General features: G+C 45.2%; 1 protein-coding gene across 1 annotated transcript in view; it reads right to left on the bottom strand.

The window, feature by feature from the left end:
* LOC141157295 (6-phosphofructo-2-kinase/fructose-2,6-bisphosphatase 4) overlaps positions 1-23,564 on the bottom strand; it is a 107,768-nt gene extending 84,204 nt beyond the window's left edge. Inside the window, exon 1 of the mRNA XM_073644357.1 lies at positions 23,542-23,564. The gene's annotated coding sequence lies outside the window, so the exon portion shown is untranslated. The remainder of the gene's footprint in view (positions 1-23,541) is intronic.
* Between the last annotated feature and the right edge of the window lie 4,152 nt (positions 23,565-27,716).

Here is a 27,716-nt window from a genome sequence, read left to right as displayed (position 1 = left end):
AATAAAAAATGGACTGTTTTAAATGGCCAGCAATGAGTTCTGACCTCAATCCCATTGAAAATCTTTGGGTTGAGCTGAAATCTGCCATTGGGAAAAAGATCCCTGCAAACATTCAAGAGCTTGAACAAACTGCAAAGGAAGAGTGGGAGAAAATTCCAGCTGAGAAGTGCAAGAATTTTATAGATGGCTACAAGAAACGTTTGGAGGCTGTCATCAATGCCAAAGGGTGTGCAACCAAGTATTAATTAGGGGTGCCTTTATTGCTGCACATGCTGTTTATTCTGTTTCTTCTTTGAAATTGCAACATGGAAGTTGAAAAACAATGTTTTATTGTTGTATTACTTTGGACCACTAATTGAAAAATCCTGAGGCTATAACTTTGGTACATTTCCATTTAATATCTGAAGATATTGTACAGTCTATAAAAAATGAAGGGGTGACAATAATGGTGAGCAGCACCATACCATTGGTGCAGCAGGCCACTACCACCTCCAAATCAGCAAGCAGCTTCTCTCATAGAACTGTTGTACTGCAGAGGGCCCATATACTTGTTCTTGCACAGGGGCCCTTTTCTATCTGTGTTGTCCACTGGAATAATAAATACATTTTAGGGAATTACTCTAAATCCCAAATATTCATAGAAATATGAGGCTTGTCAGCTCTTGTTAGCTTGTAGAGCAAATGTGACGTGTTTCTACCACAGATGCGAGTCGGCAATAAAGGAAGACGATGTTAGCTGCTTTTAATATCCATTTGTATAATTGCGCTACTTTATATTCATAATTGCATCCTATAAAACTTGCAATAGATCATGTCTGTAATCTGAATACACCAATGTCAGCCATGTCTAGTTTATAAAAAAGAAAAAAATAAAGCAACTGTACAAAGCCATTAAGGAGTGATGGATGAGTTTCAATTAAATCCTGAGAAAATAATTGAAATTAAAAAGAAAATTCAGGGTAATGCCTCAATTATCGAACTGCCAGTGTCAAGTTTGTTCTTCATGGAGGAAAAAGACAGAGGTGTCCGCTGGCTGTACAACTACTAATATCACTGCTATTAGGCTATGTTCCCACAATGAGCTTTTGGGGAGTGTTTGATGTTGCAGATTTTCTGCACCATTTCTGCACCCATTAAGGAAATTAGGTCACTTGCATTTTTTTTAAAAATACACCGTAAAAAATTCACCAAAAACTCATTGTGAGAACTTAGCTTTTGGCTGAAGAATAGCAGCTTTCAAAATGTAGTGGTCAAGGGTATGTGAGGGGGTAGTGAACACATTTAAAAAGTTTAGGAAAGAAGGACATAAGCCACCAGCCCATCCCCCATAAATCAACTACTTGATTCCAAACTTAACTGAAAAAAATGAACTGGAGTATAATAAGTTGGTATGCATGCAAAATAGGAGCATGTTCACACTGGCCATTAAACAGACAAAACCTAAGACAGAAACAAAATAAACATATAAGTAAATAAATAAGTAAAGCAATAGTGCATATAAATAACATAGGGTACTTAGTAAACATTATTTTTGATAAAAAAAAGCATAAAAGCCATCCTACTGCGACAAGGTGTACCCATATCGGGTTGGTCCTAACCTCTAGTATTAATCCCTTTATGACCTTGAACACATGAGTACATCCAAGGTGGTATCCCTGCACTCCATGCAGGCTCCAGCGCTGAGCCTGCATGTTTTTGGGCGCATGCCAGCTGATCTGATCAGCGGTCATGTGCCCCTAACAGCCGTGGGTGGAGTCGCGATCCACCCGCAGCTGTTAACATGTTAAACGCCGCTGTCAAACTCTAAGGCTGTGTGCCCACGATGCATTTTTTAAGCGTTTCCGCAGTAGAAGGTAGAAGGTCTGCCATGTTGCCCAATGATAATTCGCATGTGCTGTGCACATGCTGCGGAAATTTCCGCTGCGGATTATCATTGTGGAAAAAACGCAGCACTACCAATTATTTTGCGGAAGTGCTGCGCTTTCGCCGCCATTGACTTGCATTAGACCGCATGGATTACGCATCACTGTATATGTAGATGCACATTCCATGCGTTCTAATATGCGGATGGTACCCGGGTGTGGAGGAGAGGAGACTCTCCGCCGGATCGGGTACCATAGAACCTGTGAAAAAAAAGAATAAAATAAAAAATAAATATATACTTACCTTCTGGTGGCCCGCGGTGCGCTCCTCCTTTCATGCCAGCAGTTCGTGATGGACTGGAGGACCTGCGCTGACGTCATAATCATGTGTCGGGTCACGCGACGCTGACGTCAGCAGGTCCTTCAGTGTACCGCTGCCGGCAAGGGAGAACGGATGAAGCAGGACATCGGGGGCCATCAGAGGGTAAGTATAGATTTATTTATTTATTTTTTGACATTCTCTCGGTCACAATATATAAATCTATACCATTTGCATGGATTTATATAGTGTGACCAAGTTGACAAGCACTTTCCAAGTGATGCTAAAATCACTTGGAAAGCGCTTGTCAACCCGCATGCGGAAATGCGTGTGAAGAACGCTTCACATCCGCTTGTCCCTGGCAGGAAAAACGCATGTACAATCCGCATGTACAATCCGCATGTACAATCCGCATGCTTTTTTCCTGCCAGGGAGATGCAGAAACGCTCAGGAAAAAATCCTGAGCAATTCTGCATCGTGGGCACATAGCCTGACAGCGGCATTTAGCATGCATGCACCGGAAGCGCGTCACTAATACCCCCATCAGCACCCGTGTCACATGATGGGTTGGCATGACAACCCGGGGTCTGCAGGAGACCCCTGCGGATGTCATTACCAGGATGCTATGAGCACCGCCCAGCGGTCTGCGCTCATAGCAGATAAGCATTTTTGTTACACATAGCAGGGCTGAAGACCTGTGTGTAGCACAGGCGATAGGAAGATCACAGCTTATAGCCTCCCATTGAGGCTATTGAAGTATGGGAAAAGTAAAAAAAAGTTTTTAAAAATATTTAAAAAATATAAAAGTTCAAATCGCCCCCCTTTTCACCCTATTCAAAATAAAATTTAAAAAATCATAAATACACATATTTGGTATCACCACGTTCAGAATCGCCCGATCTATCAATATGGAAAAATAATTTATCGGATCGGTAAAAGGTGTAACGAGAAAAAAAATCAAAACGCCAGAATTATGTTTTCTGGTCGCCACAACATTGCAATAAAATGCAATAACATGCGATCAAAACATCGTATCTACCCCAAAATGGTATCAATATAAACGTCAGTTCGGCGAGCAAAAAAGAAGCCCTCAATCTGCCCCAGACCCTGAAAAATGGAGACGCTACAGGTCTCGGAAAATGGCAACTTTTTTGCAATCTTTGGAATTTTGTTTTCACCACTTAAATAAAAAAAAACTATACATGTTTGGTGTCTACGAACTCGTAATTACCTGGAGAATCATTATGTCCGGTCAGTTTTACCATATAGTGAACATGGTAAAAAATAAATGTGGAATTGCACTTTTTTTGCAATTTAACTGCACTTTGATTTTTTTTTCTCGTTTTCCAGTACACGATATAGTAAAACCAATGGTGTCGTTCAAAAGTACAACTCGTCCCGCAAAAAAAAAGGCCCTTACACGGCTATATTGACTGAAAAATAAAAAAGTTATAAGTCTGGGAAGAAGGGGAGAAAAAGACAAAAACGGAAAAACCCGAGGTGATAAGGGGGTTGTGTCATAGTGATGTCAATGTGAATAAGGGCCAAGCAGGATATTTTGAAAATACGCAGCGTAAAAAACTCACCAAAAAGTCATCAGGAGAACTTAACTTTACTCAGATTTTCTGCACCATTTCTGCATCCATTAAGTAAAATAGGTTACTTGCATTTTTTCAAAAAGACGCAAAGTAAAGAAAACTTTAGGCTGAAGAATAGCAACTTCCAAAAAGAAGTGGTCAAGGGGATGTGAGGGGGTAGTGCACACATTTACTAAGTTTAGGAATGAAAGACATAAGCCATCAGTCCATCCCCCATACACCAACTACTTAATTCCCAACGTACACACTAGAGAAGCATTTTGGAAAGTTCCGAGTCAAAAGGAGGAGGATAACGTAAAAAAAACAGCAAAAAAACCCAGCAGACTGGATAATTTCTTTAAGTTATCCAACTCTAGACTGGCCAGATAACTGGGGCATTAGTCAATGGTTAGTGTTACGGCTCCAGGTGGTGGAACCTCTGTGCTGCGGTGCAAGGAGGGGCCATAGGGGCGTGACTAAGAATCAACTCGGCCCGACCAAGGTCGCACGGTGGCTCAGTTGACTCCGTGAACCAGGGAGGAACCGAGCAGAGGGACCAGGTGCTACTCTGGGACCGACCTTGTATGAGAGCAGGTGACTCCCACGGGTCAGAAGGCAGGAACTGACCGCTACAGTGGATGAGCTTCAGCAGGCAGGCTGACGGGTGGTCCGAGTAGGCAAGCAAGCTGATTAGGCAGATAGTCAGGCGAGTGTTCCGGGTAGGCAAGCTAGCGGGCACAACAGGTAGCTGGCAGGTGCTTCCAGGTAAGCAGGCAGGCGGGCACGGCAGGTAACAGGAAGGTGCTTCCAGGTAAGCGGGCTGGCGGGCACAGCAGGTAACAGGCAGGTGCTTCCAGGTAAGCAGGCAGGCAGCGCCCATAGACAGACTGGTGGACTGCAGCGTAGACAGACTGTTGGGCAGGAAAGTAGTCAGACTGGCAGACTGAACTGAAGATCAGAATGGCGGATAAGACTGACTTGCAGGGACCTGAGGGCTGAAGCAAAGCAAGTATCACAGAGCAACAATGAGACGGGGCATTATCATGCATGAAAATGATCTTGCTGCAGAATGCACGGTTCTTCTTCTTGAACCATGGCAGGAAGTGCTGTTTGAGAAACTCAACATACATTATGGAGTTCATCTTTACCCCTTCAGGGATCCTAAAAGGGCCGACAATCTCTCTCCCCATGATTCCAGCCCAAAACATTACTCCACCTCCTCCTTGTTAGCGCCGTAGCCGTGTTTGCATGGGGTGTCCATCAACCTGCCATTCTCCACTCCATCCATCTGGACCATCGAGATCATTTCATGCATGATAATGCCCCGTCTCATGCTGCACATAACACATCTGCATCTCTGGCTGCTATGGGCATAAAAGGGGACAAACTTATGGTGTGGCACCCATGCTCCCCTGACCTCAACTCCATTGAGAACCTCTGGAGCATCATCAAAAGGAGTGTCTATGATGGCGGGAGGCAGTTCACATCTAAGCAATAGCTCTGGGAGGGTATTCTGTCCTCATACAAAACAATTGAAGCAGAAACCATCCAAGACCTGACAAATTCAATGGACGAGAGAGTTCAGAAGCTCCTTTCGAACAAGGGGTCCTATGTGCAAATGTAACATCACCTAGAATAAAGTTTTGAGTTGAAAACTGTTTGATTTCAGCTTGTAATAACCTGCTAATGCTTATAATTTCAAAAATGACCATTTTTTTGTTCTTTATTAAAATGAAAAGGTTGAAAACTCTGCTGTGCATAATAATTTGGAACATGCATTTTGAGTGCAGTTTGAGTTTTTTATTTTTTTAAAAATATACTGTTATCATAGGCAGTCTGTACAAAAACCTTTCAATTGTACTCTAATAGTTATTTGACTGGAAAATTACAATGACTGCAATTCATATAGGTAATTTGGGAAAATCTGAGAAAATATTATTTGCATAATAATTTGGAACACAGTGTCATCATTAATTCCACAGCACTTTACAGACATCATCACTGTCCCCATTGGGGCTCACAATGTAGATTCCCTATCAGTTTGTCTTTGGAGTGTGGGAGGAAACTGGAGAACCTGGAGGAAATCCATACAAACTCCTTACAGGTGTTGTCCTTGGTGGGATTAGATCCCAGGACCCAGCACTGCAAAGCATCAGTGCTAACCACTGAGCCACCGTGCTACTCATTCTACTAACATTTGTGGCATAGGGAACTCCGACTCTCTTCATGAATCTGACGAGTGGAAATCGCCACACCAGCTCTATGTTGGAGCTGGGAAAAACTGGTGTAAAAATGCCTAAAGTCACAAAATTTTTGCAGAACTCCAAGCTGCGCCTCAATTTTGCAACTTTTCAAAGCTTTTACACCAAAATTCTTGCATGAAAGCTTTGATGAATAGGATCCTAAGTCTACAATGCATTGTTAAATCAGTCACACGATGGATACAACCAGTGTGACATTGACCCCGCTGACTTATAATGGAGTATATGAGTTTTGCCATAATTTCTATTCTTTTCCATTTCTCCACCTTCTCTATAATATTAGTCGGTGAAAACCGGACAGTACTTGGATGTCATCCAAGTGCGGTCCAATTTTTTTTCACGAACCCATAGACATGAATGGGCGAGTAGCATCCAATTCTCAGAGTCATGCTACGATTTTTTATTCCTCGGACCACTTGGAAAACAATTGGACATGTCCACATCCCCATAGAATAACATGGGTACAAATGATATCAATCAAAACCACTCGTTTCATTGATATGGTCATCTGAATGAGCCCTTACAATGCCTGATTTTGTAAAGAAGACATTGTCTTTAGTAAATTTTGGCAGCTACTTAGCACGTTCTCTTTAATGTTCATGTTCCCATTCTTTGGAAATGTGAGATCACTGCTGGTGATTCATTGCAGATTTCTTCTCTATTCATCCACTTGATGCTGATTAATATTTTATATATTTCTATAATAAGATCTTACTTTAGTTACATTGTGATTAAACTGTCACAAAAAGGTGATACGGGAGATGTTTAAATGTTAGATAATATCTAACTCAACCAAAAAACTTGATTATCATACCTCCATATGTTTTATACATCCCATTATTTTATATGCCTTAGCAGCAGCTGCCTGGCACTGGTCACTAAAGTTAATTTTGCCTCCCAAGTCTTTTTCAGTGACAGTTTTACCCATTGTTTTAGAATTTAATAAATAGTTATAAAATTCATTTCCTCTGCCCAAGTGCATAACCTTACATTTATCTACATTAAACTTCAATTGTCATTTCTCAGACCAAGCCTCCAGTTTACATAAACCCCTCTGTAATATTTAATTATCCTCTGTGTTGATTACCCTGCAGAATTTAGTATCATCTGCAAATATCGAAATTCTACTCTATATGACATCTACAAGGTAATTTAGATATGTATGTGCAATATACTGACATTGGACTTTTTTTGTGTTGCCTATAGTATTAATTAGCCAAAGTAATACAGGAAAACAGTGATAGAAAATAGCTAGAAAATAATAAACACAGACAGCTATGTCATGCAAGACTGCCTAAATGTCTTTGATGTTCCATCTGTCCAATGTGAACTCTCTTTATGATATGAAGGTACTAGGTCAGCATTGTGTGCAAGATGTCAACATAACATTGTGAGCTGTTTATTCAGTCTTCTGCGCATAAGTTATGAAAAGTTAATCGTCAGCACTTAATTTTTTTGAACCGTAAGATATCTGGGCTGAAAAAGCTTAACATTCTTTGGACATGTAAGTTTTCATTGTTACAGGTGCTTCTCACAAAATTAGAATATCATCATAAAGTTAATATATTTCATTTCTTCAATACAAAAAGTGAAACTCATATATTATATAGAGTCATTACAAACAGAGTGATCTATTTCAAGTTTTATTTCTGTTAATGTTGATGATTATGGCTTACAGCCAATGAAAACACTAAAGTCATTATCTCAGTAAATTAGAATAATTAACAAAAAACAACTGCAAAGGCTTCCGATGCGTTTAAAAAGGTCACTTAGTCTGTTTCAGTAAGCTCCACAATCATGAGGAAGACTGCTGACTTGACAGATGTCCAGAAGGCAGTCATTGACATACTCCACAAGGAGGGTAAGCCACAAAAGGTCATTGCTAAAGAAGCTGGCTGTTCACAGAGTGCTGTATCCAAGCATATTAATGGAAAGTTGTGTGGAAGGAAAAAGGGTTAGCTCCCTCCTCCATCATTCTCCCTGCATATCTTATGTCTCAGTGCAGTGGACTCGATGACGCCACTACATTGCGACCGCTGTGCCGATCAGTGCAAAGTTTCAGACCACACGCTGCAGAGACTGCAGCATCATACTATTTGGAGTGGCCCCCCACATAGCGCTCATATTGCCATCATATTGTGTGGAGGGCTATGTCAGGGCCATCATACTGTGTGTGTGGGAATATAGGGGCCATCATACTATGTTGGGGTCACTGTGTGGTATCATACTTTGCGGGGAGGGGTACTATAGGTTCATCACCATATACAGTACAGACCAAAAGTTTGGACACACCTTCTCATTCAAAGATTTTTCTGTATTTTCTTGACTATGAAAATTGTACATTCACACTGAAGGCATCAAAACTATGAATTAACACATGTGGAATTATATACTTAACAAAAAAAGTGTGAAACAACAGAAAATATGTCTTATATTCTAGGTTCTTCAAAGTAGCCACCTTTTGCTTTGATGACTGTTTTGCACACTCTTGGCATTCTCTTGATGAGCTTCAAGAGGTAGTCACCGGAAATGGTCTTCCAACAATCTTGAAGGAGTTTCCAGAGATGCTTAGCACTTGTTGGCCCTTTTGCCTTCACTCTGTGGTCCAGCTCACCCCAAACCATCTCGATTGGGTTCAGGTCTGGTGACTGTGGAGGCCAGGTCATCTGGCGTAGCACCCCATCACTCTCCCTCTTGGTCAAATAGCCCTTACACAGCCTGGAGGTGTGTTTGGGGTCATTGTCCTGTTGAAAAATAAATGATGGTCCAACTAAATGCAAACCGGATGGAATAGCATGCCGCTGCAAGATGCTGTGGTAGCCATGCTGGTTCAGTATGCCTTCAATTTTGAATAAATCCCCAACAGTGTCACCAGCAAAGCACCCCCACACCATCACACCTCCTCCTCCATGCTTTACGGTGGGATCCAGGCATGTAGAGTCCATCCGTTCACCTTTTCTGCGTCGCACAAACACACGGTGGTTGGAACCAAAGATCTCAAATTTGGACTCATCAGACCAAAGCACAGATTTCCACTGGTCTAATGTCCATTCCTTGTGTTCTTTAGCCCAAACAAGTCTCTTCTGCTTGTTGCCTGTCCTTAGCAGTGGTTTCCTAGCATCTATTTTACCATGAAGGCCTGCTGCACAAAGTCTCCTCTTAACAGTTGTTGGAGAGATGTGTCTGCTGCTAGAACTCTGGGTGGCATTGACCTGGTCTCTAATCTGAGCTGCTGTTAACCTGCGATTTCTGAGGCTGGTGACTCGGATAAACTTATCCTCAGAAGCAGAGGTGACTCTTGGTCTTCCTTTCCTGGGGCAGTCCTCATGTGAGCCAGTTTCTTTGTAGCGCTTGATGGTTTTTGCAACTGCACTAGGGGACACATTCAAAGTTTGCCCAATTTTTCGCACTGACTGACCTTCATTTCTTAAAGTAATGATGGCCACTCGTTTTTCTTTACTTAGCTGCTTTTTTCTTGCCATAATACAAATTCTATCAGTCTATTCAGTAGGACTATCAGCTGTGTATCCACCAGACTTCTGCACAACACAACTGATGGTCCCAACCCCATTTATAAGGCAAAAAATCACACTTATTAAACCTGACAGGGAACACCTGTGAAGTGAAAACCATTTCCGGAGACTACCTCTTGAAGCTCATCAAGAGAATGCCAAGAGTGTGCAAAGCAGTCATCAAAGCAAAAGGTGGCTACTTTGAAGAACCTACAATATAAGACATATTTTCAGTTGTTTCACACTTTTTTTGTTAAGCATATAATTCCACGTGTGTTAATTCATAGTTTTGATGCCTTCAGTGTAAATGTACAATTTTCATAGTCAGGAAAAAACAGAAACATCTTTAAATGAGAAGGTGTGTCCAAACTTTTGGTCTGTACTGTACATGTGGAGGGCACTGTGGAGAAGTTCCCTGTGGGGGTTTCTTACTGTGTTTGGGGGGGCACATTTGTTGGCATAATAATTTATAGGGCCCAGAAAGAGGAATCTTAGTGCGTGGGGCTTTAATAGGGGCAAAATTACTTTGTAAGGGCTGTAAAGTTGTGAGATATGCTTGTCTATGACCCCTCTGAATATTATTATTTTTTTGGGAGTCAGGCCCCAATTAGGACTTCTGCTATGGGGCCCCATGATTTCTATGCATGCCCCTGTTCTGAGGTCACCCAACCTCTTTAAGTAGCAAACACAAGTAAGGCTCTCCTATATTCAGATGCTAATAATCACAGAAACATCTCCCTTCAATACCACAAAACCTTGTTGAAAGGTCTAGTGAGCATAAACAGTATTGTAATTTATAGTGATGTAAAACACTGATATTTCCTGAAAAGAATATCAAAACACTTTTTTATTTAATTATCCTCCAGGAGGCATTGCAAAATTAAGATTTTTAGCAATGTACTTCTTTACCCTGTTTTGCTTCCTTCTCTCCCAAACACTACTCTACAGCGCTGTTCCTTTTAGAAGCTGCTTTTGACTGCTGCTCGGGAATAGCCATACATTATCTTCTGCCTGTATAAGGAAATTCCCTTGTCTCAGTACAGGGTTGGGTAGCAGTGATGCAAAAGACAGGGACAGTCCTATACACATACTGTTTGATTACAGTGTATGGATATTATTGAGCAGCAGTTGAAAGGAGCTAATGAAGGAACCTGAACTGCTCAACACTGCAGCATAGTGTACGGGAGATAAGGAAGCTAAATAAGGTCATGGAGCATGTTACAAAATGCATAACTTTGCAATACTTGGAGAATAATTAAATAAAAAAAAGAGTTTAGAGTGATGATTCAACCCTGTCAAGTCCTATTGTCCAGAAGCAACTACATTCTCTATAACACTCACTGTTAGATATCTTGTTGAAGGGTATCAAAATAAAGAACACAAGAGTCTACAGATTTTTTTTCCTGACCGTATCCCCAATTGTGTAGAGTTCTTTTTTTTCAATAGGGACGTGTAAATAAGTGGTTGCCAGTAGTGATGAGTGTAACATCTCTGGCGGCGTGCTGGCATGGCTTACCACCTCCCACCATGCAAGACCGCCATCTTACCTATCAGTCCAGGCTGCACACTTTGCTCCAGTACCTGCTGTGTGCATGTCTCTTGTCTGATTGCTTAGGGCGGCGGCGCGGTTATTGCCTGATTCTTATAGTTACTGTGTGCGCACTCCTAATGCGTCCGCAGCCTATTGCTGTGAGTCACTGGATACTTAAACCCTCTCTACCCAGTAGGAGGTGCCTGAGCAACACTATCTTTCTGTGTGTTCCTGCCAGGTCCTGTCCTGTAGCTTGTCTGTTTTCCGCCACCCTGGGGGCTGTATACCCAGGCCCGTTACCTGTATCTGTGACTTCTAGTCTGTTTCCGCCACCCTGGGGGCTGAGTTCTCAGGCTCGTTCCTGTATCTTGTTCCTGGTTCAGTTCCTGCCTGAACAGTGTCCTAGCTCGTTACTTGTTTGTCGCTATGTTCGTATCTTCCCTTTTCCTGCAGTGTCTGAACCTGCACCTAACTCCAACTCGTTGTCTCTGTACTTCTGTTTGTGAGTTTAGTGTCCACTCGCTACTTCATTTTAAGCACCTTGTGTATATCTGCTTTGCTTGTCCACCGCACCTGCGGGTTTTGCTCTGCTCTGCTTGTATACCGCACCTGCGGGTTTTGCTCTGCTCTGCTTGTCTACCACACCTGCGGGTTTTGCTCTGCTCCACTTGTCTACCGCACCTGCGGGTTTTGCTGTGCTATGCTTGTCTACCGCACCTGCGGGTTTTGCTCTGCTCCGCTTGTCTACCGCACCTGCGGGTTTTGCTGTGCTATGCTTGTCTACCGCACCTGCTGGTTTTGCTCTGCTCCGCTTGTCTACCACACCTGCGGGTTTTGCTCTGCTCCGCTTGTCTACAGCACCTGCGGGTTTTGCTGTGCTATGCTTGTCTACCGCACCTGCAGGTTTTGCTCTGCTCTGCTTGTCTACCGCACCTGCGGGTTTTGCTCTGCTCTGCTTGTCTACCGCACCTGCGGGTTTTGCTCTGCTTGTCTACCTGTCTACCGCACCTGCGGGTCTTGCTCTGCTTGTCTACCGCACCTGCGGGTTTTGCTCTGCCCTGCTTGTCTACCGCACCTGCGGGCTTTGCTCTGCTCTGCTTGTCTACCGCACCTGCGGGTTTTGCTCTGCTCTGCTTGTCTACCGCACCTGCGGGTTTTGCTCTGCTCTGCTTGTCTACCGCACCTGCGGGTTTTGCTCTGCTCTGCTTGTCTACCTGTCTACCGCACCTGCGGGTCTTGCTCTGCTCTGCTTGTCTACCGCACCTGCGGGTTTTGCTCTGCCCTGCTTGTCAACCGCACCTGCGGGCTTTGCTCTGCTCTGCTTGTCTACCGCACCTGCGGGTTTTGCTCTGCTCTGCTTGTCTACCGCACCAGCAGGTTTTGCTCTGCTCTACTTGTCCACCGCACCTGCGGGTATTGCTTTGCTCTGCTTGTCCTCCGCACCTGCGGGTTTTGCTCTGCTCTGCTTGTCTACCGCACCTGCGGGTTTTGCTCTGCTCTGCTCGTCTACCGCACCTGCGGGTTTTGCTCTGCTCTGCTTGTTTGCCGCACCTGCGGCTCTATTCCTTTATCCCAGTCTGTACTGGTCACTATCCTGCCTGCGTTCCTACCTGCCAGTACCCACCTGTCTGCTTTCCAGCCGTGCCTGCCAGTGCCCACCTGTCTGCATACCAGCCATGCCTGCCAGTACCCACCTGTCTGCATACCAGCCGTGCCTGCCAGTACCCACCTGTCTGCATACCAGCCGTGCCTGCCAGTACCGACCTGTCTGTATGCCAGCCTAACCTGCCTGTTCCTGCATTCCCCGGTGTGGGTCAACAGCTGTGACCGGGGTCTGACCTGGAGTGGCACCTGGTCCCTCTGCTCGGTTCCTCCCTGGTTCACGGAGTCGACTGAGCCGCCGTGCGACCTTGGTCGGACCGAGTTAATACTTAGTCACACCCCTCCAGGCACTCCTCGGTTCATGGTCCAGTGGGATCACTAACCACGCTCACGCCAGTCAGTCCCGGTGTGTGCCCAACAATGAGCGAGTATGTTCTGTTAACCGTCGCTGAGTATCTTCAGCATGCTCGGGTGTTATGTTTTAGTTGCGCTGTGTGCATGATTTGTGACTGTTTGACAGCTTTAATACACGTGAGGAATGCCTAAGAAACAACAGGCATTCCTCACATGTATTAAAGCTGTCAAACAGTCGCAAATCATGCACACACAGTGACTCAAACATAACATTCAAGCACGCTGAAGATACTCGGGAAACACCCTTAGCATGCTCATAAATCTCGAGTAATGAGCATGCTCGCTCATCACTAGTTGCCAGGCTTATCTCCAGCTGGAGCAGAGAATTGGGCATATTGAAAACCAATATCTCTGTTGGGAAGAATTAAGAAGCCCATATACACATTTGATAGTCTCACTCACCTAAGATGTAAAACTAGCGTGCAAAGGAATATGTAATAAAAATAAAATTATCTTTTGCTTAAATCAAGTATTTATTTAAAGGGAACCTGTCACTTCCTAGTTGCTATGTACACTGCCCCCATAGCGTTGTTAGTGATGCAATGTGCATCACTAACAAGCTATTTTCATGAAAATTGTGGTAGTATAATGATGTTATGTTACGAATCCGGGTGGTGGAACCTCTGTGCTGCGGTGCAAGGAGGGGCCAGAGGGGCGTGACTAAGTATCTACTCAGCCCAACCAAGGTCGCACGGCGGCTCAGTCGACTCCGTGAACCAGGGAGGAACCGAGCAGAGCGACCAGGTGCTACTCTGGGACAGACCTTGTATGAGAGCAGGTGACTCCCACGGGTCAGAAGGCAGGAACTGACCGCTACAGCGGACGAGCTTCAACAGGCAGGCTGAAGGGCGGTCCGGGTAAACAAACAGGCTGATTAGGCAGATAGCCAGGCGAGTGTTCCGGGTAGGCAAGCTGGCGGACACAACAGGTAGCTGGCAGGTGCTTCCAGGTAAGCAGGCAGACGGGCACAGCAGGTAACAGGCAGGTGCTCCCAGTTAAGCAGGCGGGCAGAGCCCATAGACAGACTGGCGGACTGGACTGTAGACGAACTGTCGGGCTGGAGAGTAGTCAGGCTGGCGGACTGGACTGAAGATCAGACTGGCGGACAGGACTGACTTGCAGAGGACCTGAGGGCTGAAGCAAAGTAAGTATCACAAAGCAACAACCTTGCACGGGCACCTCCATATTGGAGGAGGTGCCTATTGTAGGGAAAGCTCTCCGGCCATTGGCCAGGGACTTTTTTACGACGGCGCGCGCGGCCCCTTTAAGAGGGAGGGCGCGCGCGCGCCCTAAGCACAGAGCCAGGGAAGCTGCGTGCACAAGCAGCAGCTGCAGGGAGGCCGGAAGACCCTAGGAGCGCTCACAGCCTTCAAGACTGAACGGCCGTGCAGTAGCTCCAAGGGAGTCCCTCCTCCCCTTCAGTGATGCGCTGGTGAAGACACATATGTGATGACTCATCGCGTACGCGCCTGCAGAGAGCACCAAGATGCTAGTACAGCTGCAGAGTTAAGTATGAAAACTTTATTTTTTTAAATAGAATTAATTAAATAGTCTTGGCGCAGAGCACATGATGCATTGAGTGTGGGGGATGAGCACATGGAGAATTGGGAGTGGGGGAATGAGCACATGGAGGGTGGGAAGTGCACATGGGGAATTGGGAGTGGGGGATTGAGCACATGGATAATTGAGAGTGGGGGGGGATGAGCACATGGAGGGTGGGCAGAGAACATGGGGAATTGGGAGTGGAGGTTTGGAAGAGCACATGGAAGATTGGGAGTGGCAGGGGGGGTGAGCACATGGAGTATTGGGAGTGGAGGCTGGGGAGAGCACATGGAGAATTGGGAGTGGAGGGTGGGGAGAGAACATGGAGAATTGGGAGTGGAGGGTGGGAAGAGCAAATGGTGATGTAGCGCCGGCGTCTCTGCCTCCTGTCGGGCAGAGACGCCGCTCCCCTCACCGCCGTGGTCCTGGTCCGGCGTCCTCCAGCTTCCCTGCTGCTGTTGCGCACAACGCGCGCAGCTTCCCGGGCACTGTGCTTAGGGCGCGCATGCTCACTCCCTCTTAAAGGGGTTGCGCGCGCCATCCTAAAGAGTCCCCGGCCAATGGCCGGAGGTCCACCTCTATTTAAAGCACCTCCTCCAAAATGGAGGTGCCTGTGCAAGGTTGTTGTTTGTGTGCTAACACTCTCCTCAGCCCTCGGGTTTCAGTGCCCGCCAGTCTGTCTGTCAGCCGTGCCCGCCTGCCTGTCTATCAGCCGTGCCCGCCTGCCTGTCTATCAGCCGTGCCCGCCAGTCTGTCTATCTGCCGTGCCCGCCAGCCTGTCTACATGCCGTGCTCGCCAGCTTACCTACCCGGATCACCTGTCAGGTTACCTGCTGTGTCCGACTGCTTGTCTACCTGGATCACCTGTCTGGCTACCAGCCGTACCCACCAGCTTGCCTACCCGGAGCACCCGTCAAGCTACCTGCTGTACTCTTCCGCTGTACCTGTCAGCCTCAGCCATCTGACCCGTGGGAGTCGCCTGCTCTCACACAAGGTCAGTCCCAGAGTGGCACCTGGTTCCCCAACCCGGTCCCTCCTTGGTTCACGGAGTCGACTAAGCCGCCGTGTGGCCAGGGTCGGTCCGAGTAGGCGCTTAGTCACGCCCCTCTGGTCCCTCCTTGCATCCCAGCACAGAGGTTCCACCACCCGGACCCGTAACAGGTGAATTAGGAGTGGAGGGTGCGGAGAGCAAATGGTGAATTAGGAGTGGAAGGTGGGGAGAGCAAATGGTGAATTGGGAGTGGGGAGTGGGAAGAGCAAATGGTGAATTGGTAGTGGGGGGTGATTACAGCAAATGATGAACTGGGAGTGGGGGGTGGAGAGTGCAAATGATGAACTGGGAGTGGCGGGTGGGGAGAGCAAATGGTGAATGGGGGTGGCGAGAGCAAATGATGAATTGAGAGTTGGGGGGAGAGCAAATGATGAATTGGGAGTGGGGGGTGGGGAGAGCAAATGGTGAATTGGGAGTTGGGGGGTGGGAAGAGCAAATGGTGAATTGGGAGTGGGGGAGAGGAAATGATGATGAATAGAGGGTGGGGGTGGGGAGAGCACGGACATGGTATAATGAATTGGGGCAGAGGGTGCGTGTAAATATAATGAATTGGAGGAGCAGGAGGTGCAGAGTAGGGGTCGTTGAGGATGCAGGAGTGTGAGGGTCGTTGAGGATGCAGGAGTGTGACTGGTAATAAATTGGGAGAAAGAGTACAGGTTCTAATTAATTTATATATTTATTAGGTGGGGAAAGTGGCTATTTACAGTTAGTGGGGGCACAGGGGTGGATTACAATTTATATTTGGAATGGTGGGTTGCATAATAACTAATTATATATTAATGGTGGGTGCATGTCTGTATTAAGCTGTGTAATGTAAAAGTTGGGAAATGTGCTCTACATAACTGTGTGTTATTTTATGCAGAGACGAGTCCTGGCTGGAAGAAGTGATGGCGGTCTGTGCTGGATGAAGGAGAAAAGCGAAGATGAAGGACTTCACCTAGAGACGTCACCGGTGAGTCAGTGTGTTATCTGTACACTGACATTATACACTACAGTGGGTATGGAAAGTATTCAGACCCCTTTAAATTTTTCACTCTTTGTTTCATTGCAGCCATTTGGTAAATTCTAAAAAGTTCATGTTTTTTCTCATTAATGTACACTCTGCACCCCATCTTGACTGGAAAAAAAACAGAAATGTAGAAGTTTTTGAAAATTTATTAAAAAAGAAAAACTGAACTATCACATGGTCATAAGTATTCAGACCCTTTGCTCAGACACTCATATTTAAGTCACGTGCTGTCCATTTCCTTGTGATCTTCCTTGAGATGATTCTTCATTGAAGTCCAGCTTTGTTTAATTAAACTTGATTTGGAAAGGCGCACACCTGTCTATATAAGACCTCATAGCTCACAGTGCATGTCAGGCCAAATGAGAATCATGAGCTCAAAGAAACTGCCCAAGGAGCTCAGAGACAAAATTGTGGCAAGGCACAGATCTGGCCAAGGTTAGAAAAGAATTTCTGAAGTACTCAAGGTTCCTAAGAGCACAGTGGCCTCCATAATCCTTAAATGGAAGAAGTTTGGGATGACCGGAAGTCTTCCTAGACCCGGCCGTCCAGCCAAACTGATCAATCGTGGGAGAAGATCCTTGGTGTGAGAGGAAAAGAAGAACCCCAATATCACTGTGGCTGAGCTCCAGAGATGCAGTAGGAAGATGGGAGAAAGTTCCACAAAGTCAACTATCACTGCAGCCCTCCACCAGTCGGGCCTTTATGGCGGAGTGGCCCGACGGAAGCCTCTCCTCAGTGCAAGACATATGATAGCCTGCATAGAGTTTGCTTAAAAACACATGAGGGACTCCCAGACTATGAGAAATAAGATTCTCTGGTCTGATGAGACGAAGATAGAACTTTTTGGTGATAATTCTAAGCGGTATGTGTGGAGGAAACCAGGCACCGCTCATCACCTACCCAATACAATCCCAACAGTGAAACATGGTGGTGGCAGCATGCTATGGAGGTGTTTTTCAGCTGCAGGGACAGGACGACTGGTTTCAATTGAAGGAAACATGAATGCGGCCAAGTACAGAAAGGTTCACCTTTCAACAAGACAATGACCCTAAGCACAGAGCTAAAATAACAAAGGAGTGGCTTCAGAACAAATCTGTGACCATTCTTAACTGGCCCAGCCAGAGCCCTGACCTAAACCCAATTGAGCATCTCTGGAGATACCTTAAAATGGCTGTCGACCAACGTTCACCATCCAACCGGACGGAACTGGAGAGGATCTGCAAGGAAGAATGGCAGAGGATTCCCAAATCCAGGTGTGAAAAACTTGTTGCATCATTCCCAAGAAGACTCATGGCTGTACTAGCTGAAAAGGGTGCTTCTACTAAATATTGAGCAAAGGGTCTGAATACTTATGACCACGTGATATTTCAGTTTTTCTTTTATAATAAATTTGCAAAAATTTCTACATTTCTATTTTTTTTCAGTCAAGATGGGGTGCAGAGTGTACATTAATGAGAAAAAAAATGAACTTTTTAGAATTTACCAAATGGCTGCAATGAAACAAAGAGTGAAAAATTTAAAGGGGTCTGAATACTTTCCGTACCCACTGTATATACTGTACTACAGTTGTGCTCAAAAGTTAACATTACCCCAGAAGAATTTTTCCTTTCTTGGCCTTGTTTCAGAGAATATGAATGATTACAAAAAAAAACTTTTTCTCCACTCATGGTTATTGGTTGGGTGAAGCCATTTATTGTCAAACTACTGTGTTTTCTCTTTTTAAATCTTAATGACAACCAAAAACATCCAAATGACCCTAATCAAAAGTTCACATACCCTGGTGATTTGGACCTGATAACATGCACAGAATTTGACACAAATGGGTTTGAATGGCTACTAAAGGTAACATCCTCACCTGTGACCCGTTTGCTTGTAATCAGTGTGTGTGCATAAAAGCTGAGTGAGTTTCTGGGATCCAGACAGACTCTTGCATCTTTCATCCAGCCACTGACGTTTCTGGATTGTGAGTCGTGGGGAAAGCAAAAGAATTGTCAATGGATCTACGGGAAAAGATAGTTGAACTGTATAACACAGGAAAGGGATACAAAAAAAATATCCAAGGAATTGATAATGCCAGTCAGCAGCGTTCAAACTGTCATTAACAAATGAAAATCATGAGCTCTGTTAAAACCAAACCAGGAAAATTGTTCGGGATGCAAAGAAAACCCCACAAATAACATCAGCTGAAATTCAGGACTTAAAACTAGCGGTGTGGCTGTTTCAAGATGCACAATAAGGAGGCACTTGAAGAAAAATGGGCTGCATGGTCTAGTCGCCAGAAAAAAGCCATTACTGCGCAAATGCCACAAAGTATCTCGTCTACAATATGCCAAACAGCACAAGAGACAAGCCTCAAAACTTCTGGAACAAGGTAATTTGGAGTGTTGAGACCTAAATTGAACTTTTTGACCACAACCATAAACATTACATTTGGAGAGAGGTCAACAAGGCCTATGATGAAAGGAACACCATTCCTACAGTAAAGCACAGACGTGGATGGCTGATGTTTTGGGAATGTGTAAGCTACAAAGCCACTAGAAACTTGGTAAAAGTTGAAGGAAAGATGAATGCAGCACATTATCAGCAAATTATGGAGGCAAATTTGCACTCATCAGCCCGGAAGCTGAGCATGGGACATACTTGGACGCTTTAACATGACAACAATCCAAAACACAAGGCCAAGTCGACCTGTCATCATAGGCGGATTATAATGAGGGCAATCCGGGCTACCGCCCGGGGCCCCGAGCCTGCTTGGGGCCCGCGGCTTCGGGCGGGGTGTCTAATGCCGGATTGCCCTCATTATATGTGTGGGCCGCCGAGGCACATACCGGTAGCAGTGGCGGGAGGGGGGGCCCCGGACCGCTCCCCCAGCAGCGGCCGCCGCTACTTCTTCTCCGGCCGGGCCAGCACTGCAGCAGTTAACTTCCCTGTACTGGCCCGGCCGCGTCACTGCTAGGAGACGTCACGCAGAAGAGAGAGCAGGCAGGAGGAATGGAGCCGGGGGATGGTGAGTCTGTGTGTATGTGTGTGTGTATGTGTGTGTGTGTATATGTGTGTGTGTGTATATGTGTGTATGTGTGTGTGTATGTGTGTGTGTGTGTATATGTGTGTGTGTGTGTATGTGTGTGTGTGTATGTATATGTGTGTGTATATGTGTGTGTGTATGTGTGTGTGTGTGTGTATGTGTGTGTGTGTATGTATGTGTGTGTGTGTATGTATGTGTATGTATGTGTGTGTATGTGTGTGTGTGCAGGTAGATATCATTGTGTGATGTTTGTTTATATGTATTTTTGTGTTTCAAATGTGTTTATGCGTGTATGCATATGTCTGTATATGGTTGTGTGTGTGCGTGACTGCACACGTGACTGCGTGCGGTCTCCTGCTGAGTATAGTTGGCGCCGTGCGGCCTCCTGCTGTCTCTGGGGGGGGCGCCGTGCGGCCTCCCACTATGTATAGATGGCGCCGTGCGGCCTCCCACTATGTATTGATGGCGCCGTGCGGCCCCCTGCTGTGTATAGATGGCGCCGTGCGGCCCTCTGCTGTATATAGATGGCGCCGTGCGGCCTCCTGCTGTGTATAGATGGCGCCGTGCGGCCTCCTGCTGTGTATAGATGGCGCCGTGCGGCCTCCTGCTGTCTCTGGGGGGGCGCCGTGCGGCCTCCCGCTGTGTATAGATGGCTACGTGTGGCCTCCTGCTGTGTATAGATGGCTACGTGCGGCCTCCTGCTGAGTATAGATGGCGCATTGCGGCCTCCTGCTGTCTCTGGGGGGGGCGCCGTGCGGCCTCCCGCTGTGTATAGATGGCGCCGTGCGGCCTCCTGCTGTGTATAGATGGCTACGTGCGGCCTCCTGCTGTGTACAGATGGCAATGTGCGGCCTCCTGCTGACTCGGGGGGGGCGCCCTGCGGCCTCCCGCTGTGTATAGATGGCGCCGTGCGGCCTCCCGCTGTGTATAGATGGCTACGTGCGGCCTCCCGTTGTGTATAGATGGCTACGTGCTGCCTCCCGCTGTGTATAGATGGCTACGTGCAGCCTCCCGCTGTGTATAGATGGCACCGTGCAGCCTCCCGCTGTGTATAGATGGCTACGTGTGCTCAATATTGAGTCATACAATTAATACAATACAATTAATTGAGTCATACAATTAATGTAAAGCTATGTGCCCACGATACAGAAATGTTCCAGATTTTTTTTGAGCGTTTCTGCATCTCCCTGGCAGAAAAAAACGCATGTGGATTTTACATGCGGATTGTACATGCGGATTTTACATGCGTTTTCCTGCCAGGGACATGCGGATGTGAAGCGTTCTTCACTTGCATTTCCACATGCGGGTTGACAAGCGATTTTAGCATCACTTGGAAAGTGCTTGACAACTTGGTTACACTGTATAAATCCATGCAACCGGCATGGATTTATATAGTGTGACCGTAAAAGAATGGTAAAAAATAAAAAATATATACTTACCTTCTGATGGCCTGCCGACGTCAGCGGTCGCGTGACCTGTCACATGACTAAATGACGTCACAGCAGGTCCTTTTCAGACCATCGCGAGCTGCCGGCAAGCCAGGACGCATCGGATAAAGACACCAGGGGCCATCAGAAGGTAAGTATAATGTATATTTTTTATTTTATTCTTTTTTTTACAGGTTCTATGGTACCCGGGTCCGGAGGAGAGTTTCCTGTCCTCCACACCCGGGTACCATCCGCACATTGAAACGCATGGATTCCGCATCTACATATACAGTGATGCGTAATCCATGCGATCTAATGCAAGTCAATGGCGGCGAAAGCGCTGCGCTTCCGCAAAATAATTGGTAATGCTGCGGATTTTTCCGCAGCGGAAATTTCCGCAGCATGTACACAGCACATGCGGATTATCATTGGGGAACCTGGCAGACCTTCTACCAAGCGTTTTTTAAGCGTTTCTGCAGCGGAATTGCCGCTGCGGAAACGCTTAAAAAACGCATAGTGGGCACACAGCCTAAAAAAAAATATTATAATTAATATTGTGCCAAATTAATTTCACGTGAACTATCACATGATCTATCACAGGGGATCATGTGACATGTCACATGATAAATCAGGTGTGTGTGGGGGGGGCCCGCGCCTTCTAAACTGCCCGGGGCCCTTGCTACTCTTAATCCACCCCTGCCTGTCATTGGATACAGCAGAACAAAGTGAAGGTTTTGGAGTGGCCATCTCAGTCTCCTGACCTCAATATCATTGAGCCACTCTGGGGAGATCTCAAGCGCGCAGTTCATGCTAGACAGCCCAGGAATTTACAGGAACTGGAGGCTTTTTGCCAAGAAGAATGGGCAGATTTACCATCTGAGAAAATAAAGAACCTCATTCACAACTACCACAAAAAGACTTCAAGCTGTCATTGATGTTAGAGTGGACAATACATGGTATTAAGAACTGGGGTATGTCAAAGAGTGTGGGGTGGGGGTGGTTATATGGGAATGTATGTTAATGTTTGTTTATGTTGTATTTGGAAAAATTCAATAAAAATCTTATCTGATAAAAAAAAAGAATTGGGGTATGTGAACTTTTGATCAGGGTCATTTGGATGTTTTTGGTTGTCATTAAGATTTAAAAAGAAAAACACCGTAGTTTGGCAATAAATGGCTTCACCCAACCAATAAGCATGAGTGGAGAAAAAGTTTTTTTTTGTTATCATTCATAGTCTCTGAAACAAGGCCAAGAAAGGAAAAATTCTGCCGGGGTATGTAAACTTTTGAGCAAAACTGTATGTTGTGTTGTGTTGTGGCTCCTGTGTATAATGTCACTGGTGATCACTGTATTACCTGTACACTATATACAGAGCTGCTGTGTATAATGTCACTGGTGATCACTGTATTGCCTGTACACTGACACTACTGTATATACAGAGCTCCTGTGTATAATGCCACTGGTGATCACTATATTACCTGTACACTTACATTATGCACTGTATACCATGTACAGAGCTCCCGTATATAATGGCATTTATGGTAATATTGTTTTTTTTTATTAATGATCAGTATTGTAGTATTCGGTCACTATGTGGTGGTAATATGTGGTCCAGTCATGGTGTGGCGGTCTTTGTCCCTTGTATGTGGTATTATTCGGTCACTATTTGGTGGTAATATCTGGTCTTGTCATGGTGTGGAGGCATTTGATCTTTGTTTGTAGTATTATTCGGTCACTATGTGGTGGTAATATGTGGTGTGGTCATGGTGTGGTGGTATTTTTCCCTTGTCTGTGGTCATTTAAAAAAATGTATATGACACATTCCCTTAAAGAAAAATAAAGAAAAATATACCTGAAAAAGAGTATTGGATATTTTAAGAAATTTGTAATAGGTTAGAGTAGAGTAGGGCCCATCCAGAAAAGTCTACCTTATCGTGGTAAAAATCTTTTGGCCAAAACAAAAGCTGATGGCTATGTGTGTGATCTGGTGTTCACTGGGAACTGGTAATGTGTGATTGGTGAGGACGTGGTGCAGAAGTGGAGTTTTTCCAAGAATGGGCCGGTGGGACTGTAGAAGGTTTGAGGGATGGAGGCGGAGCAGGGGTGGAGCCTAAGTGGAGTCTCAAGGGGGCCCAAAAATTTTGCCAGTATGGGGCCCTGAAATTCTTGGTGACAACCCTGTTCCCAGTGCACAATGTTACTGCATATCATTATTATTAGTAGTAGTTATATTTATTATTAGTGCATATTAGGATATGTCACAATACTAAGAGTTGTTGGTGTCGATCTCCCTGGGTGCAGCAAGGGGTACTACTTTTAAGAAGATAAAGTAGGCTCCTTCATTCTGAGGATGAGTGGAGTTCCTTACAATCAGATCCCACCAATCAACAAACACTAGCATCAACTTACCGTACTTGTGTGTCAGAGAGTGCTAATCGTGCTTCTCCTTGTTCATCAAATTTTACTTAGGGAATATTTGGGACATACCAAAATGTCGTCCACTGTTTTGAAAGTAATATATATTACATATGTTCCATCCAATAGAAGCAAATATCCATGTCATACAGTTTATGTTCTGACTTGCTTAAGACTAACTGGTCCAACAGAGACTCTAAGAGTCTACTGCCAGGAGAAAAAAAGACAACATGACAGGACAAGTATAACACCATGTAGGCCACATTGTGAAATCTGCAGGGCTGGCAGAGCAGAGGGAAGATGTGTTTGCTGGTTTTATTTAGAAAAATACCAAAAAGACGTTAATGAGGACCTTCTACCGGTTTCATCGTGTTAAACTGGCCACATAATGGAATGGCTGCAGAGCTGAGTAAACATTTTTTTAACTTCTCATCTCCGTTGCGGAGAGATTAGCATGTAAAGTTTAGATTCAAATTTTTCTTCATCCAAGGGGGGAGATAGCAGAGTAGGTACTTTTTTTGCAGAGAGTAAAAACGGAACATGAGACATGTAATGACACTCATCACTGATATTACTGTGTAGAGTAGAGCTAGGTGTCATTACAAACACCACTTGCAGCTTTTATTTCATGGCAGTAAGTGTGGGAGGTAGGGGGACTAGAGCAGAGCTGACAGTGCCCTGAGATGAAAGCTGGAGGTGTTTATAATGGCACACAGCTCTGCTCTACTCCTCTTCCCGCCACACTTTCTGCCCTTAAATGAACGCTACAAGTGGTGTTTGTAATGACACATAGCTCAAATTTGACTCCAGCAAAATAGTTGCGGTGCGTGCGTAGTAGCATCTATTGGTAAGCAATAGCTGCTAATGCCCATGCGCGGGCGCAGGCGCCATTTTTCTGGAGGTACTTTTTTTAAAAAAAGACTTCAATATGAACTGCGCAAGTTCAGTATTTACAATAGGAGGCAGGTCACTTAAGGTTTATTTAAGACACAATGATCAATGTGATAACAGAGCAGCAACAAAAGCCCCCAACAGTCTGCCACAGGACAGGACGGATTTCATCAAACCAGGTATCATTGTAATCAGTGTAACGGCGCCAACCTGACACTGCCTGTAGTTTACTTAGCAAAATCCTGATGACAGGTTCGCTTTAAAACAGTTGTTCAGGACTTAGATATTGATGAGTTATCCTTTGGATAAGTCATCTATATGAGATAAATTGGGTTCCAACACCCATCTCTCCCTGTTTGCAGCTCAGCTCCTATTCATTTAAATGGGAGCTGAGCTGCAGCACCTGAGAATTGGCATTTACACACTGTGTGGCGCTGTGGTCTTCCAGCCTGTAAGATGGCCGCCGGACAGCTCCTTAAGGGGAGATATGTATCAGGTTGGTAGCTTCGGTAATGTATACCCGGGAAAGCATGCTCCAGCATACGTAGTGCTGAGAGGGTTAAGAGGGCGTATCAGGGATGATTTTTATGAGCAGTCATAAGAGATGGGAGGGAATGGCTGCTCACATATCTCTATGACAGGGCATGGTTTTTGTACATAAAATGGAGACAGAGTGTCTCATTCAGTGTCTGTGGCTGGAGGTGTGGAGAACCCCAGCGCGTTTGTGCTAAAGGACACTGACTGTGAGCGGGCGAACCCGCAGTACTGCATGGACTGTTTATTTTCTGATTTGTTACTCTGTGCCGAAAAACGCTGTGTTTTGTTTTGTTTATGCGGAGCTGTTTATGAAGTTCTAATAAACCCGCCTTGGACATTTTTTAAAAAAACACTTCCTGTGCCTACCTCAAAAGCAGCGGAGTGACTAATACCCTACAAGCCCCATAGTCTTATTTTTGACTGCAACGTGACCTGCCAACAGATTTTCGGTGGGGGTGTTTAGTATGAAACCTCAACTGATCAGATATTGATAACCTATCTTATGGACGCAAAAAAAAAACAGTAAATAGGCACATTTAATAGGTAAAGTCTTCAAATTTCATTCCATAGTTGTTATAACATTAAAATATCCACATGCTGATGGCTGGAGACTACACTAGCAATACACTAAGGCCACGGCCCCACTATTAGTATTTGGTCAGTATTCGGTCAATATGTTTTCTCAGGAATGGGAGCCAAAACCAGGTGAGGAACAATCAGGGAAAAGGTATAATAGAAACAAGTCACCAATTCTGTGGCAAAACCCACTCCTGGTTTTGCCTCCCACTCCTGAGAAAAAATACTGATCGAATACTGACCAAATGTTACATGTATGCCGCCTAAGTTCAGCTAGGGGTGAGACCGGTTACATGAATTCGTTGGAATCCTGGGGGAACCATTACTCAGGGCGACCATAGGCTGCAGCTTCTCTCAGGCACAGGATAGATTTAATTGCTGACCAGACACATTTGACAAGAGTCCTCAGAAACGATAGAACAGTATCATTTAATGAGACATGGCCAGTGCAATTTTAGTGTCTCTTTGTACAACAGGCTCCAGTAACAACAGTACAATCTCCTTTGCAGCACAGTAGTACACAGTCTTTCCAGTAGTACAGGACAGAACAGTTCTAATGCAAAGACACATTAATGAACACAGCATTCCTTACAGCACAGTGAGATGGAGGAGGGGGGGGTTTGCTGAGGGAGATGATCCCTGTGACACCATTTATTCCAGTCCTTATCTTTCTGCCTGACAATACTCTGCACTGCTAGTTCAGGAACTCCACCTGATCTGTGCTTAGCTTCACTTCTGACTTGAATCCTTTTCACTTGCAGGGGCACTTCAGTGAGATACAGAACACACACACCACCTTTCTCATCGGCTCCAGCCAGACAGTAAACAACTTCCCCACAATCCCCCTGGAGCTCTGCTAAAACACTCCCCTTCTCCTGTGACTGTGTTAAACCCTCTAGTTGCAGGATGCTTCTGGAGCACAACACTTCCTGTCTCCTGTGCTTGTGTTACTTCTAATAGTTGCTGAATGCTTTTAAAGCAACAGCACTACTTCTGCATGTCACACTCTTCCCTCCTTTTTTAATGTCGTCCTCGACATTCGTCTTAATTGGTCAATCTGACCAATTCTGAGACAGTGGTGAAAGTTGAATAACTTCATATACAGATTGGCATTGTCAAATTGGTATAACGTTCATAAACATTGATAACAACCTATTCTTACGACCTTTTTCTCGTAGGACGCCTGTAAGAAATAAACAATTAACACCATTAAAACAATCAGCATCTCTTCAGCTGGAGCTTTTCGTACGTCTTCAACCAGCTCTCTCTCACTAGGCTTTAACAGTTTTTTGTTTGTTTCTACAAAGTCTTTTAAGGAAAATCAAAGCATGAAAACAAGTCTTTCCAGTAAGCAACATCTTCCATACTGCCTCTCGATGGTGAATACCACTCAAGTGGGCTTAACTGACCCACAGACAGAGATACCTGTTTCCAGTCGACAGTCCTTGGCACTTGACTCGGTTTACCAAGTGTCTCGTATGTCAGCATCAAGGGCCTCCTCACTTCTCGAGTTGACATCCTCCTGGTAGGTTGTTCCTCAGATACCATGGGTTCTTTGGTCACAGGAGTTTCTTCCGCCGCACTCATTTTCAGCGCTTCCTCAGATGCTCTTGGAGATGCCTCTGCAAGTTCCTGTACTTCTCCTGAGTCACCTGTTTCCGCACGGACTGGTAATTTTCGATCCTCCAATCGGATTTCATACTGGACTGTCATCAGCTTTCCTCCTTACGACCACATACACCTTGTCTTCAAAGTACGAACTAAGTTTTCCTGGACCGCCTTTCTCACGTACGTTCTTGACTAGCAACCGGCTTCCCGATGCCAATTCTGCTCCATAACATTTTCGATCATAGTACTCTTTACTCTTGCTCTGTCCTTGCTTAACCACTTTGGATGCTATGTTGTATGCCTCTGCCACCCGTTCCTTCCATTTCCGAACGTACTCCGGATACGTTCTGTAAATCTCTGACGACGGAGTATCGAACATGATGTCTAATGGCAGTCTTGGAGATCGTCTATACAATAGGAAAAAGGGTGAGTAACCCGTTGCATTGCGCTTTCTACAGTTATAGGCATGTACCACTTTTGACAGAGAGCTCTTCCAGTCTTTATCCTCATCAGCTGTTAAAGTGCGCAACATCGACAATAATGTCCATTTAAAACGT

This window comes from Phyllobates terribilis, unplaced genomic scaffold (genome assembly GCF_046119375.1).
Source record: "Phyllobates terribilis strain yellow unplaced genomic scaffold, ASM4611937v1 Scaffold_8__6_contigs__length_399053987, whole genome shotgun sequence".
Lineage (NCBI taxonomy): Eukaryota > Metazoa > Chordata > Amphibia > Anura > Dendrobatidae > Phyllobates > Phyllobates terribilis.
Note: the sequence above shows the minus strand (reverse complement) of the source record. Positions and strands in the feature narration are given on the sequence as shown.